Below are 16,267 nucleotides of genomic sequence, written 5' to 3' on the forward strand. Positions count from 1 at the left end.
GAGTTGGGAGTTGGGGTTAGGAGTTGGGAGTTGGGGTTAGAAGTTAGGGTTAGAGTTAGGACTTGGGAGTTGGGTTTAGAGTTAGAAGTTAGGGTTAGAGTTAGTACTTGGGGTTAGAGTTAGGACTTGGGAGTTGGGGTTAGAGTTAGGGGTTAGAGTTGGGAGTTAGAGTTAGGAGTTGAGAGTTGGGGTTAGAGTTAGAAGTTAGGAGTTGGGAGTTGAGGTTAGAGTTAGAAGTTAGGGGTTAGAGTTAGGGGTTAGAGTTGGGAGTTGGGGTTAGGAGTTGGGAGTTGGGGTTAGAGTTAAAAGTTAGGGACAATAGGATTCCAGAATGGGAATCAAATGTTGGTTCCCAAAAAGTCCTCACAAGTATGGTAAGATATACCTGTGTGTGTCTAACTGGTTGTGTGACACTTCCTACTCTCAACACCAAGATCTCTTGAGTCTCATGACAAATAATACAAACCTCATCTATGAGTAGGAATAATGTGCAGTTCATTTCCTGTGTGAAATTGTTGTACGAATGTCATTTGTTTCCCAACAACTCCCATGGGCTCTGTGGTATAGTGGTGTTAACGCTGAGCGATTAGTGCTTTTTAAGGTCGGTTTGGTTCCAGTTCGATTATTAAAAAAGAATCTGTTTATTTTTTTATTTTTGATGATTTGGTTTGAAGGCTGTAACAACACAGAATAAAAACTATTATTAACCGTCCCATGATGGTAGTGACTGTCCATTACTGATCGCTTATTAACCGTCCCATGATGGTAGTGACTGTCCATTACTGATCACTTATTAACCGTCCCATGATGGTAGTGACTGTCCATTACTGATCACTTATTAACCGTCCCATGATGGTAGTGACTGTCCATTACTGATCACTTATTAACCGTCCCATGATGGTAGTGACTGTCCATTACTGATCACTTATTAACCGTCCCATGATGGTAGTGACTGTCCATTACTGATCACTTATTAACCGTCCCATGATGGTAGTGACTGTCCATTACTGATCACTTATTAACCGTCCCATGATGGTAGTGACTGTCCATTACTGATCACTTATTAACCGTCCCATGATGGTAGTGACTGTCCATTACTGATCACTTATTTACCATCATTTATACACATTAAATGCTTTAATAAAATATTCATTTTATCTGGTGACTTTATTATTACATTCCAAGTCATCGTCTCATCTCTGTAGAGGGGTGCTGCCTCTGCTGTACGGCAAAATCACTAGAAATGCCTTCATGACAGCTGAATAACACCTATCAGATGATGTATTTTCAAGTAGAGATTCCCCACGATGCAATAGCTGCTCTCTAAAGTGCCTGAGGAAAGTATTCAGACCCTTTGACTTTTCACACATTTTTTATTTTTTTTGCATTACAGCCTTATTCTAAAATGGATTTTAAAAAAAGAACAATCCTCATCCATCTACACACAATACCCCATAATGACAAAGTGAAAAAAGATTTTAATAAATTTTGGCAAATGTATTAAAAATAAAAAACAGAAATACCTTGACATACTGGTCCAACAGTCGACACATGCTCGGCGTGTGCCAGGTAGTGTTGTAGTGATATGGTTTTCCTGACTCTCTCTCTCTCTCTGTGTGTGTGTGTGTGTGTGTGTGTGTGTGTGTGTCTGTGTGTGTGTGTGTCTGTGTGTGTGTGTGTGTGTGTGTGTGTCTGTGTGCCTGTGTGTCTGTGTCTCTGGTGTGTGTATGTGTGTGTGTGTGTGTGTGCGGATGGTAGTGCACACACACATACATACACACACACACACACACACACACACACACACACACACACACACACACACACACACACATACATACACACACACACACACACACACACACACACACACACACACACACACATACACATACACATACACATACACATACACATACACACACACACACACAGCATACTGACACCCTACTTTTGACCACAGCCCGTTGCACTCCCTTCAGTAGTAGTGCTCTGTGTAGGGAATAGGGTGTCACTTGGGGATGACATGGTGAGAATGTTATTCAACAAAGTACATTATACTCACTTCCTAATACTATACATTATACTCACTTCTCAATACTATACAATATATTCACTTCTCAATACTATACATTATACTCACTTCTCAATACTATACAATATAGTCATTTCTCAATACTACACAATATACTCACTTCTCAATAATATACAATATACTCCCCTCTCAAAACTATACAATATACGCACTTCTCAATACTTTACAATATACACAATACACACTTCTCAATAATTTACAATATACTCACTTCTAAATCCTATACAATATATTCACTTCTAAATAATATACAATATACACACTTCTCAATACTTTACAATATACACACTACACACTTCTCAATACTTTACAATATATTCACTTCTCAATACAATACAATATACTCACTTCTCAATACTTTACAATCTCATCACCTCTCCTCTCCTCCCCTCACTTCTCATCTCTTCTCCTCACCTGTCCTCCCCTCTCCACACCTCTCATCTCCTCTCGTCTTCTCACCCCATCCCTCCTCCTCTTCCTCCTAACATAAGTTAATTGGGGGAGGCAGCCCTCTTCTCTTCTTCCTCCCTTGAGGATTCTGTCCTGCCTGATGTCCTTGGACCACAATTTACCTTCCTACCTCTCCAGACCGTACCTTACCGTACACACACACTAGGACCTTAAGTTACCTCTAATCACTTCCTATTCAGCTCACCTAAGACAAAGTGAATGTGTGGGCGTCAAACTAAAAAAGTTAAGGAAATAACTTTGAGAGAGAAATATTTTCAGAAGGTGAGAACTGTTACAGTCTAGATAAAGACAATTAGGAGAAAGGAAACTTTGAGTTGGATACAGAGGAAGAGGAGCATGTATTTAAAGCAGTTAGATTAAAAGTATGAAAAACATAGGAAGTAGTATTCTGTCTGTTAATGGATGTGGACACCAAGGAACTTGAAGATCTCAACCTGATCCACTACAGCCCCATCAATGAGAATGGGGGCGTGCTCGGTCCTCCTGTTCCTGTAGTCCTCAATCATCTCCTTTGTCTTGATTATGTTGAGGGATAGGTTGTTATTCTGGCACCACCCGGCCAGGTCTCTGACATCCTCCCTATGGGCTGTCTCGTCGTTGTCGGGGATCAGGCCTACCACTGTTGTGTCGTCTGCAAACTTAATGATTGTGTTGGAGTTGTGCCTGGCCACGCAGTCGTGGGTGAACAGGGAGTACAGGAGGGGACTGAGCACGTACCCCTGAGGGTCTCCAGTGTTGAGGATCAGCATGGTGGATGTGATGCTACCTACCCTTACCACCTGGGGGCGTCCAGTCAGGAAGTCCAGGATCCAGTTGCAGAAGGAGGTGTTTAGTCCCAGGATCCTTAGCTTAGTGATGAGCTTTGAGGGTACTATGGTGTTGAACGCTGAGCTGTAGTCAGTGAACAGCATTCTCACGTAGGTTTTCCTTTTGTCCAGGTGGGAAAGGGCAGTGTGGAGTGCAATAGAGATTGAGTCATCTGTGCATCTATTTGGGCAGTATACAAATTGGAGTTGGTCTAGGGTTTCTTGGATACTGGTGTTAATGTGAGCCATTACCAGCCTTTCAAAGCACTTCATGGCTATGGCCATGAGTGCTACGGGTCTGTAGTCATTTAGGAAGAAAGACTTGCCTTAGTGTTCTTGGGCACAGGGACTATGGTGGTCTGCTTGAAACATGTTGGTATTACAGACTTAATCAGGGACATGTTGAAAATGTCAGTGAAGATACCTGTCAGTTGGTCAGCACATGCCCGGAGCACACATCCTGGTAATCCGTCTGGCCCCGCAGCCTTGTGAATGTTGACCTGTTTAAAGGTCTTACTCACGTCGGCTATGGAGAGCCTGATCACACAGCCATCCTGAACAGCTGATGCTCTCATGCAAGCCTCAGTGCTGCTTGCCTCGATGTGTGCATATAAGTGATTTAGCTCATCTGGTAGGCTCATGTCACTGAGCAGCTCGAGACTGTGCTTCTGTAATGGTTTGCAAGCCCTGACACGCGTCAGAGCCGGTGTAGTACGATTCAATCTTAGCCCTGTATTGACGCTCTGCCTGTTTGATGGTTCGTCGCAGGGCATAGCAAGATTTCTTGTAAGCTTCCGCGTTAGAGTCCCGCACCTTGAAAGTGTCAGCTCTACCCTTTAGCTCAGTGCGAATGTTGCCTGTAATCCATGGCTTCTGTTTGGGGTATGTACGTACAGTCAAGGTGGGGACGACGTCCTCAATGCACTTATTGATAAAGCCAGTGACTGATGTGGTGTACTCCTCAGTGCCATTGGAAGAATCCCAGAACATATTCCAGTCTGTGATAGCAAAACAGTCCTGTAGTTTAGCATCTGCTTCACCTGAACACTTTTTTATAGACCGAGTCATTCTTGCTTCCTGCTTTAATTTTTGCTCGTAAGCAGGAATCAAGAGGATAGAATTGTGTTGAGAGTGTTTACCAAATGAGGGCGAGGGACAGATTTGTATGCGTCTCTTTGTGTGGAGTAAAGGTGATCTAGAATTGTTTTCCCTCTGGTTTCACATTTAACATGTTGATAGAGATTAGGTAAAACTGATTTAAGTTTCCCTGCATTAAAGTCTCCGGCCACTAGGAGCGCCACCTCTGGTTGAGTGGTTTCCTGTTTGCTTATTTTCTTATACAGCTGACTGAGTGCAGTCTTAGTGCCAGCATCTGTCTGTGGTGGTACATAAATAGCCACGAAAAGTATGGATGAAAACTCTCTTGGCAAATAAAAAAACATGTCTGGGAAGATTGAAGGCCATGGAAGAACTGGGACATTTTCAGCTTCTAGGAATTGTGTAAAGATCCTTGCAACATGGAGCCGTGCATTATCATGCTGAAACATGAGGTGATGGCGACAGATGAATGGCACGGCAATGGGCCTCAGGATCTCGTCACGGTATCTCTGTGCATTCAAATAGCCATCAATATAATGCAATTATGTATGTTGTCCATAGCTTATGCTTGCCCATATACAGTGCCTTGCGAAAGTATTCGCCCCCCTTGAACTTTGCGACCTTTTGCCACATTTCAGGCTTCAAACATAAAGATATAAAACTTTATTTTTTTGTGAAGAATCAACAACAAGTGGGACACAATCATGAAGTGGAACGACATTTATTGGATATTTACTTTCAGTGCAGCAAACTCTCTCCAGAAGTTCAGTGAGGATCTCTGAATGATCCAATGTTGACCTAAATGACTAATGATGATAAATACAATCCACCTGTGTGTAATCAAGTCTCCGTATAAATGCACCTGCACTGTGATAGTCTCAGAGGTCCGTTAAAAGCGTAGAGAGCATCATAAAGAACAAGGAACACAAACTTTTTTAACAAATCAAAAACTGAAAAATTGGGCGTGCAAAATTATTCAGCCCCCTTAAGTTAATACTTTGTAGCGCCACCTTTTGCTGCGATTACAGCTGTAAGTCGCTTGGGGTATGTCTCTATCAGTTTTGCACATCGAGAGACTGACATCATCATCAGACAAATCTCCGTCCCAGTCTCAGGTCTTTTGCAGACTCCATCAGGTTTTCTTCCAGAATGGTCCTGTATTTGGCTCCATACATCTTCCCATTAATTTTAACCATCTTCCCTGTCCCTGCTGAAGAAAAGCAGGCCCAAACCATGATGCTGCCACCACCATGTTTGACAGTGAGGATGGTGTGATCAGCTGTGTTGCTTTTACGCCAAACATAACGTTTTGCATTGTTGCCAAAAAAATCCATTTTGGTTTCATCTGACCAGAGCACCTTCTTCCACATGTTTGGTGTGTCTCCCAGGTGGCTTGTGGCAAACTTTAAACGACACTTTTTATGGATATCTTTAAGAAATGGCTTTCTTCTTGCCACTCATCCATAAAGGCCAGATTTGTGCAATATACGACTGATTGTTGTCCTATGGACAGAGTCTCCCACCTCAGCTGTAGATCTCTGCAATTCATCCAGAGTGATCATGGGCCTCTTGGCTGCATCTCTGATCAGTCTTCTCCTTGTATGAGCTGAAAGTTTAGAGGGACGGCCAGGTCTTGGTAGATTTGCAGTGGTCTGATACTCCTTCCATTTCAATATTATCGCTTGCACAGTGCTCCTTGGGATGTTTAAAGCTTGGGAAATCTTTTTGTATCCAAATCAGGCTTTAAACTTCTTCACAACAGTATCTCGGACCTGCCTGGTGTGTTCCTTGTTCTTCATGATGCTCTCTGCGCTTTTAACGGACCTCTGAGACTATCACCAGTGCAGGTGCATTTAAACGGAGACTTGATTACACACAGGTGGATTGTATTTATCATCATTAGTCATTTAGGTCAACATTGGATCATTCAGAGATCCTCACTGAACTTCTGGAGAGAGTTTGCTGCACTGAAAGTAAAGGGGCTGAATAATTTCGCACGCCCAATTTTTCAGTTTTTGATTTGTTAAAAAAGTTTGAAATATCCAATAAATGTCGTTCCACTTCATGATTGTGTCCCACTTGTTGTTGATTCTTCACAAAAAAATACAGTTTTATATCTTTATGTTTGAAGCCTGAAATGTGGCAAAAGGTCGCAAAGTTCAAGGGGGCCGAATACTTTCGCAAGGCACTGTAAATGTATGGCGCATGCATCTGTTCATGTACTGGACATGTGCAGCTCACTCAGGTTTCTACTCAGGGTGAATGGTCATAACTTATGTATGGAATACTATGTGATAAGTGTGTGTGTAACAGTATATAAAGTATGTTAATGTTGTGTGAAGGTATTTGGGCAGTGGTGTAAAGTACTTCAGTAAAAAATACTTTAAAATACTACTTAAGTATTTTTTGGTGGGTACATTACTTGACTATTTATATTTCACCACATTTACTTCACCACATTCTGAAAGAAAATAAATGTACTTTGTACTTGTTATATTTTGACAGGAACATTGTCCAATTCACACACTTATCAAGAGAACATCTCTGGTCATCCCTACTGCCTCTGGCAAACTCACTAAACACAAATGCTTCGTTTGTAAATTATGTCTGAGTGTTGGAGTGTGCCCCTGGCTCTCTGTAAATCATGTCTGAGTGTTGGAGTGTGCCCCTAGCTCTCTGTAAATCATGTCTGAGTGTTGGAGTGTGCCCCTGGCTCTCTGTAAATCATGTCTGAGTGTTGGAGTGTGTCCCTGGCTCTCTGTAAATGATGTCTGAGTGTTGGAGTGTGCCCCTGACTATCTGTTAATGATGTCTGAGTGTTGGAGTGTGCCCCTGGCTATCTGTTAGTGATGTCTGAGTGTTGGAGTGTGCCCCTGGCTATCTGTAAATTATGTCTGAGTGTTGGAGTGTGTCCCTGGCTCTCTGTAAATGATGTCTGAGTGTTGGAGTGTAACCCTGGCTCTCTGTAAATGATGTCTGAGTGTTGGAGTGTAACCCTGTCTATCTGTAAATGATGTCTGAGTGTTGGAGTGTAACCCTGGCTCTCTGTAAATGATGTCTGAGTGTTGGAGTGTAACCCTGGCTCTCTGTAAATGATGTCTGAGTGTTGGATTGTGTCCCTGGCTCTCTGTAAATGATGTCTGAGTGTTGGAGTGTAACCCTGGGTATCTGTAAATCATGTCTGAGTGTTGGATTGTGTCCCTGGCTCTCTGTAAATCATGTCTGAGTGTTGGATTGTGTCCCTGGCTATCTGTAAATGATGTCTGAGTGTTGGAATGTGTCCCTGGCTCTCTGTAAATTATGTTTGAGTGTTGTAGTGTGTCCCTGGCTCTCTGTAAATTATGTCTGAGTGTTGGAGTGTGTCCCTGGCTATCTGTAAATGATGTCTGAGTGTTGGAGTGTAACCCTGGCTATCTGTAAATGATGTCTGAGTGTTGGAGTGTGTCCCTGGCTCTCTGTAAATGATGTCTGAGTGTTGGAGTGTGTCCCTGGCTATCTGTAAATGATGTCTGAGTGTTGGATTGTGTCCCTGGCTCTCTGTAAATGATGTCTGAGTGTTGGAGTGTGTCCCTGTCTATCTGTAAATTATGTCTGAGTGTTGGAGTGTGCCCCTGGCTCTCTGTAAATCATGGCTGAGTGTTGGAGTGTTTCCCTGACTCTCTGTAAATCATGTCTGAGTGTTGGAGTGTGTCCCTGGCTATCTGTAAATCATGTCTGAGTGTTGGAGTGTGTCCCTGGCTATCTGTAAATGATGTCTGAGTGTTTTGATTGTGTCCCTGGCTCTCTGTAAATCATGTCTGAGTGTTGGAGTGTGTCCCTGGCTATCTGTAAATCATGTCTGAGTGTTGTAGTGTGTCCCTGGCTCTCTGTAAATGATGTCTGAGTGTTGGAGTGTAACCCTGGCTCTCTGTAAATGATGTCTGAGTGTTGGATTGTGTCCCTGGCTCTCTGTAAATCATGTCTGAGTGTTGGAGTGTAACCCTGGCTCTCTGTAAATGATGTCTGACTGTTGGATTGTGTCCCTGGCTCTCTGTAAATGATGTCTGAGTGTTGGAGTGTAACCCTGGCTCTCTGTAAATGATGTCTGAGTGTTGTATTGTGTCCCTGGCTCTCTGTAAATGATGTCTGAGTGTTGGAGTGTAACCCTGGCTCTCTGTAAATGATGTCTGAGTGTTGGATTGTGTCCCTGGCTCTCTGTAAATCATGTCTGAGTGTTGGAGTGTAACCCTGGCTCTCTGTAAATGATGTCTGAGTGTTGGATTGTGTCCCTGGCTCTCTGTAAATGATGTCTGAGTGTTGGAGTGTAACCCTGGCTCTCTGTAAATGATGTCTGAGTGTTGGATTGTGTCCCTGGCTCTCTGTAAATTATGTCTGAGTGTTGGAGTGTAACCCTGGGTATCTGTAAATCATGTCTGAGTGTTGGATTGTGTCCCTGGCTCTCTGTAAATCATGTCTGAGTGTTGGATTGTGTCCCTGGCTATCTGTAAATGATGTCTGAGTGTTGGAATGTGTCCCTGGCTCTCTGTAAATTATGTTTGAGTGTTGTAGTGTGTCCCTGGCTCTCTGTAAATGATGTCTGAGTGTTGGAGTGTGTCCCTGGCTATCTGTAAATGATGTCTGAGTGTTGGAGTGTAACCCTGGCTATCTGTAAATGATGTCTGAGTGTTGGAGTGTGTCCCTGGCTCTCTGTAAATGATGTCTGAGTGTTGGAGTGTGTCCCTGGCTATCTGTAAATGATGTCTGAGTGTTGGATTGTGTCCCTGGCTCTCTGTAAATGATGTCTGAGTGTTGGAGTGTGTCCCTGTCTATCTGTAAATGATGTCTGAGTGTTGGAGTGTGCCCCTGGCTCTCTGTAAATCATATCTGAGTGTTGGAGTGTGCCCCTGGCTCTCTGTAAATCATGTCTGAGTGTTGGAGTGTGTCCCTGGCTATCTGTAAATCATGTCTGAGTGTTGGAGTGTGTCCCTGGCTATCTGTAAATGATGTCTGAGTGTTTTGATTGTGTCCCTGGCTCTCTGTAAATCATGTCTGAGTGTTGTAGTGTGTCCCTGGCTCTCTGTAAATGATGTCTGAGTGTTGGAGTGTAACCCTGGCTCTCTGTAAATGATGTCTGAGTGTTGGATTGTGTCCCTGGCTCTCTGTAAATCATGTCTGAGTGTTGGAGTGTAACCCTGGCTCTCTGTAAATGATGTCTGAGTGTTGGATTGTGTCCCTGGCTCTCTGTAAATGATGTCTGAGTGTTGGAGTGTAACCCTGGCTCTCTGTAAATGATGTCTGAGTGTTGGATTGTGTCCCTGGCTCTCTGTAAATGATGTCTGAGTGTTGGAGTGTAACCCTGGGTATCTGTAAATCATGTCTGAGTGTTGGATTGTGTCCCTGGCTCTCTGTAAATCATGTCTGAGTGTTGGATTGTGTCCCTGGCTATCTGTAAATGATGTCTGAGTGTTGGAATGTGTCCCTGGCTCTCTGTAAATTATGTTTGAGTGTTGTAGTGTGTCCCTGGCTCTCTGTAAATGATGTCTGAGTGTTGGAGTGTGTCCCTGGCTATCTGTAAATGATGTCTGAGTGTTGGAGTGTAACCCTGGCTATCTGTAAATTATGTCTGAGTGTTGGAGTGTGTCCCTGGCTCTCTGTAAATGATGTCTGAGTGTTGGAGTGTGTCCCTGGCTATCTGTAAATGATGTCTGAGTGTTGGAGTGTGCCCCTGGCTCTCTGTAAATCATGTCTGCGTGTTGGAGTGTGCTCCTGGCTCTCTGTAAATCATGTCTGAGTGTTGGAGTGTGTCCCTGGCTATCTGTAAATCATGTCTGAGTGTTGGAGTGTAACCCTGGCTATCTGTAAATGATGTCTGAGTGTTGGAGTGTGCCCCTGGCTCTCTGTAAATCATGTCTGAGTGTTGGAGTGTGTCCCTGGCTCTCTGTAAATGATGTCTGAGTGTTGGATTGTGCTCCTTGCTCTCTGTAAATTATGTCTGAGTGTTGGAGTGTGTCCCTGTCTCTCTGTAAATGATGTCTGAGTGTTGGAGTGTGTCCCTGGCTATCTGTAAATGATGTCTGAGTGTTGGAGTGTGCCCCTGGCTCTCTGTAAATCATGTCTGAGTGTTGGAGTGTGTCCCTGGCTATCTGTTAGTGATGTCTGAGTGTTGGAGTGTGTCCCTGGCTATCTGTTAGTGATGTCTGAGTGTTGGAGTGTGTCCCTGGCTCTCTGTAAATCATGTCTGAGTGTTGGAGTGTGTCCCTGGCTCTCTGTAAATCATGTCTGAGTGTTGGATTGTGTCCCTGGCTATCTGTAAATGATGTCTGAGTGTTGGAGTGTGTCCCTGGCTATCTGTAAATGATGTCTGAGTGTTGGAGTGTGTCCCTGGCTATCTGTTAGTGATGTTTGAGTGTTGGATTGTGTCCCTGGCTCTCTGTAAATCATGTCTGAGTGTTGGAGTGTGTCCCTGGCTCTCTGTAAATGATGTCTGAGTGTTGGAGTGTGTCCCTGGCTTTCTGTAAATGATGTCTGAGTGTTGTAGTGTGTCCCTGGCTATCTGTTAGTGATGTCTGAGTGTTGGAGTGTGTCCCTGGCTATCTGTTAATGATGTCTGAGTGTTGGAGTGTGTCCCTGGCTCTCTGTAAATGATGTCTGAGTGTTGGAGTGTGTCCCTGTCTCTCTGTAAATTATGTCTGAGTGTTGGAGTGTGCCCCTGGCTCTCTGTAAATGATGTCTGAGTGTTGGAGTGTGTCCCTGGCTCTCTGTAAATGATGTCTGAGTGTTGTAGTGTGTCCCTGGCTATCTGTTAGTGATGTCTGAGTGTTGGAGTGTGTCCCTGGCTATCTGTTAATGATGTCTGAGTGTTGGAGTGTGTCCCTGGCTCTCTGTAAATGATGTCTGAGTGTTGGAGTGTGTCCCTGGCTATCTGTTAGTGATGTCTGAGTGTTGGAGTGTGTCCCTGGCTATCTGTAAATTATGTCTGAGTGTTGGAGTGTGTCCCTGGCTATCTGTAAATGATGTCTGAGTGTCTGAGTGTGTCCCTGGCTATCTGTTAATGATGTCTGAGTGTTGGAGTGTGCCCCTGGCTATCTGTAAATGATGTCTGAGCGTTGGAGTGTAACCCTGGCTCTCTGTAAATCATGTCTGAGTGTTGGAGTGTGTCCCTGGCTCTCTGTAAATGATGTCTGAGTGTTGGAGTGTGTCCCTGGCTCTCTGTAAATGATGTCTGAGTGTTGGAGTGTGTCCCTGGCTCTCTGTAAATTATGTCTGAGTGTTGGAGTGTGTCCCTGGCTATCTGTAAATGATATCTGAGTGTTGGAGTGTGCCCCTGTCTATCTGTAAATGATGTCTGAGTGTTGGACTGTAACCCTGGCTATCTGTAAATGATGTCTGAGTGTTGTAGTGTGTCCCTGGCTATCTGTTAGTGATGTCTGAGTGTTGGAGGTTGCCCCTGGCTATCTGTTAGTGATGTCTGAGTGTTGTAGTGTGTCCCTGGCTATCTGTTAGTGATGTCTGAGTGTTGGAATGTGTCCCTGGCTATCTGTAAATGATGTCTGAGTGTTGGAATGTGTCCCTGGCTATCTGTAAATGATGTCTGAGTGTTGGAGTGTGTCCCTGGCTCTCTGTAAATGATGTCTGAGTGTTGGAGTGTGTCCCTGGCTATCTGTTAGTGATGTCTGAGTGTTGGAGTGTGTCCCTGGCTATCTGTAAATTATGTCTGAGTGTTGGAGTGTGTCCCTGGCTATCTGTAAATGATGTCTGAGTGTTGGAGTGTGTCCCTGGCTATCTGTTAATGATGTCTGAGTGTTGGAGTGTGCCCCTGGCTATCTGTAAATGATGTCTGAGCGTTGGAGTGTAACCCTGGCTCTCTGTAAATCATGTCTGAGTGTTGGAGTGTGTCCCTGGCTCTCTGTAAATTATGTCTGAGTGTTGGAGTGTGTCCCTGGCTCTCTGTAAATGATGTCTGAGTGTTGGAGTGTGTCCCTGGCTCTCTGTAAATGATGTCTGAGTGTTGGAGTGTGTCCCTGGCTATCTGTAAATGATATCTGAGTGTTGGAGTGTGCCCCTGTCTATCTGTAAATGATGTCTGAGTGTTGGAGTGTAACCCTGGCTATCTGTAAATGATGTCTGAGTGTTGGAGTGTGTCCCTGGCTATCTGTAAATGATGTCTGAGTGTTGGAGTGTGCCCCTGTCTATCTGTAAATGATGTCTGAGTGTTGGAGTGTAACCCTGGCTATCTGTAAATGATGTCTGAGTGTTGGAGTGTGTCCCTGGCTATCTGTAAATGATGTCTGAGTGTTGGAATGTGTCCCTGTCTATCTGTAAATGATGTCTGAGTGTTGGAGTGTGTCCCTGGCTATCTGTAAATGATGTCTGAGTGTTGGAGTGTGTCCCTGGCTATCTGTAAATGATGTCTGAGTGTTGGAGTGTAACCCTGGCTATCTGTAAATGATGTCTGAGTGTTGGAGTGTGTCCCTGGCTATCTGTAAATGATGTCTGAGTGTTGGAGTGTAACCCTGGCTATCTGTAAATGATGTCTGAGTGTTGGAGTGTGCCCCTGGCTATCTGTAAATGATGTCTGAGTGTTGGAGTGTGTCCCTGGCTATCTGTAAATGATGTCTGAGTGTTGGGAGTGTAACCCTGGCTCTCTGTAAATGATGTCTGAGTGTTGGAGTGTGTCCCTGGCTCTCTGTAAATCATGTCTGAGTGTTGGAATGTGCCCCCGGCTATCCGTCAATAATACATGTATTTATTTTAATTGGGCAATCTGGTTTAATATAACACATTTGAAATGATTTATACTTTTACTTTTGATACTTAAGTATATTTAAAACCAAATACTTTTAGACTTTTACTCAAGTAGTATTTTACTGGTGACTTTTACTTGAGTCATTTTCTATTAAGGTATCTTTACTTTTACTCTAGTATGACACTAATACGTTTTCCACTACTGTATGTGGCTGGAGGTTACAGCATTTCTTTCACATGACCCATCAATTTAGTCTCTCTGGGTAAGCATCATCTAAAAATGATTACATATTTTTATCCGGACACTTTCGGTTTTCCTTACTATAGGCTACTACTTTTATGTCTCTTAGTCTTAATCTTTACTACACTACTCACTGTTTAGCACATTACCTCACACGTCTTAAAGAGATGGCTCCGATTTGACTGGAAGGTACCAGGAAGAGATGGCTCCGGTTTGACTGGAAGGTACCAGGAAGAGATGGCTCTGGTTTGACTGGAAGGTACCAGGAAGAGATGGCTCTGGTTTGACTGGAAGGTACCAGGAAGAGATGGCTCTGGTTTGACTGGAAGGTACCAGGAAGAGATGGCTCTGGTTTGACTGGAAGGTACCAGGAAGAGATGGCTCTGGTTTGACTGGAAGGTACCAGGAAGAGATGGCTCTGGTTTGACTGGAAGGTACCAGGAAGAGATGGCTCCGGTTTGACTGGAAGGTACCAGGAAGAGATGGCTCCGGTTTGACTGGAAGGTACCAGGAAGAGATGGCTCCGGTTTGACTGGAAGATACCAGGAAGAGATGACTCCGGTTTGACTGGAAGGTACCAGGGAAAGATGACGCCAGTATGGGTTTCTACAAAATGAGAACGGTCTTGAATTATTAGTATGAATTATTAGTATCTTTCATACAAATTGTGACCCATTCCATACATCTGTTGTTTGTCATTAACATTCAGGAGGACGTACTTGGCTATAAACTGCTGTGGCTCAAATCCACTCATTGGACTCTCAACTAATCATCTAGGGGTGGGTCCTCAACCAGCTTCATTATTGCAATAATTAATCGATGCTATTAATATGTTGTGAATAAAGTAATATCCTGATTGGTGATTGACCTCTCCTCATTATTGATTTGAATTTCCACGACACGCTACGGATAGCTAACACTGCACCAGTAGTATTACTAGTGCCTGTGTGTGTGTGTCTGTGTGTTGTGCTCTTCTCTTATGTATGAGACAGCATAGCAGATTAAACAATATAATATCCCTGAGGTCACCAACATTAATGGTCTCTCCATCATCTCCCTCACTCTTTCTTTCTCTCTCTCTCTTGCTCTCTTTTTTGTCTCTCTCTCTATATCAATCTCTATTTCTTTCGCGCTCTCTCTCTCCATCACATGCTGCCTTTCATTCTCTTCCTCTGGTCTCTCTTCTCTCTCTGTCCTCTCTCTCTTTTCTCTCTTTTCTCTCTTCCTCTCAGTTCTTTCTTAATCTCTGATCTCTCTCTCTCTGTTCTCTTTGTTCTTTCTGTTCTCTCTCTCTGTTCTCTCTTCCTCTCGGTTCTCTCTTTGCTCTCTCTCTCTGTTCTGTTTTGTCTCTCTCTGTTTTGTCTCTCAATTTTCTCTGTTTTGTCTCTCTCTTTGTTCTCTCTCTCTGTTCTCTCTTTCTGTTCTCTCTCTGTAACTCTGTTCTCTCTGTTCTTTCCCTCTCTTTTTCCTCTTCCTCTCTTTTCCTCTCTGTTTTTTCTCTCTTTGTTCTCTTCCTCTCTGTTCTCTCTGCTCTATCTCTATTCTCTTTGTTCTCTTCCTCTCTGTTCTCTCTCTCTCTCTGTTCTCTCTTCCTCTCGGTTCTCTCTTTGCTCTCTCTCTCTGTTCTGTTTTGTCTCTCTCTGTTTTGTCTCTCTATTCTCTCTGTTTTGTCTCTCTCTTTGTTCTCTCTCTCTGTTCTCTCTTTCTGTTCTCTCTCTGTAACTCTGTTCTCTCTGTTCTTTCCCTCTCTTTTTCCTCTTCCTCTCTTTTCCTCTCTGTTTTTTCTCTCTTTGTTCTCTTCCTCTCTGTTCTCTCTGCTCTATCTCTATTCTCTTTGTTCTCTCTCTCTCTGTTCTCTTTGCTCTTTCTGTTCTCTCTCTCTCTCTCTGTTCTCTCTCTCTCTCTGTTCTCTCTTCCTCTCGGTTCTCTCTTTGCTCTCTCTCTCTGTTCTGTTTTGTCTCTCTCTGTTTTGTCTCTCTATTCTCTCTGTTTTGTCTCTCTCTTTGTTCTCTCTCTCTGTTCTCTCTTTCTGTTCTCTCTCTGTAACTCTGTTCTCTCTGTTCTTTCCCTCTCTTTTTCCTCTTCCTCTCTTTTCCTCTCTGTTTTTTCTCTCTTTGTTCTCTTTCTCTCTGTTCTCTCTGCTCTATCTCTATTCTCTTTGTTCTCTTCCTCTCTGTTCTCTCTTTTCTTTCTCTGTTCTCTTCCTCTCTGTTCCTCTCTGTTCTCTCTGTGTTCTATTTCTCTGTTCTCTCTCTCTCTGTTCTCTCTGTTCTCTTCTTCTCTCTTCCCCTCTATTCTCTCTGTTCTCTCTCTGTTCTCTCTCTGTTATCTCTCTCTCTCTCTCTCTCTCTCTGTTCTCTTCTTCTCTCTTCCCCTCTATTCTCTCTGTTCTCTCTCTGTTCTCTCTCTCTCTCTCTCTCTCTCTCTCTCTCTCTCTCTCTCTCTCTCTCTCTCTCTCTCTCTCTCTCTCTCTCTCTCATTCCCTCCCTCTCTCACCATACATTTATCTATTTTATTCCTGTAAGGATGAAAGCCATCTGTTCTCTCTCTCCATAACTCCATCTACGTTATTCCTGTAAGGGTGAAAATCATCTGTTCTAGAAATCCATTAAGCCCACAGTGTGTAAATAAAAGCATTTCATGAATTTCATCCAGATGAACATACTATTGTGTGTGTGTGTGTGTGTGTGTGTGTGTGTGTGTGTGTGTGTGTGTGTGTGTGTGTATGTGTGTGTGTATGTATGTGTTTGTGTGTATGTATGTGTGTGTGTGTGTGTTTGTGTGTTTGTGTGTATGTATGTGTGTGTATGCATGTGTGTATGTGTATGTATG

The 16,267-nt window shown here is 43.5% G+C and overlaps 1 protein-coding gene across 2 annotated transcripts in view; it reads left to right on the forward strand.

The window, feature by feature from the left end:
- Positions 1-16,267, forward strand: part of LOC110531418 (5-hydroxytryptamine receptor 2A) — a 267,870-nt gene that overhangs the window by 202,794 nt on the left and 48,809 nt on the right. The gene's annotated exons all lie outside the window — the stretch shown is intronic.

The sequence above is a fragment of the Oncorhynchus mykiss genome, chromosome 9 (genome assembly GCF_057628025.1).
Source record: "Oncorhynchus mykiss isolate SJ-2025 chromosome 9, ASM5762802v1, whole genome shotgun sequence".
Lineage (NCBI taxonomy): Eukaryota > Metazoa > Chordata > Actinopteri > Salmoniformes > Salmonidae > Oncorhynchus > Oncorhynchus mykiss.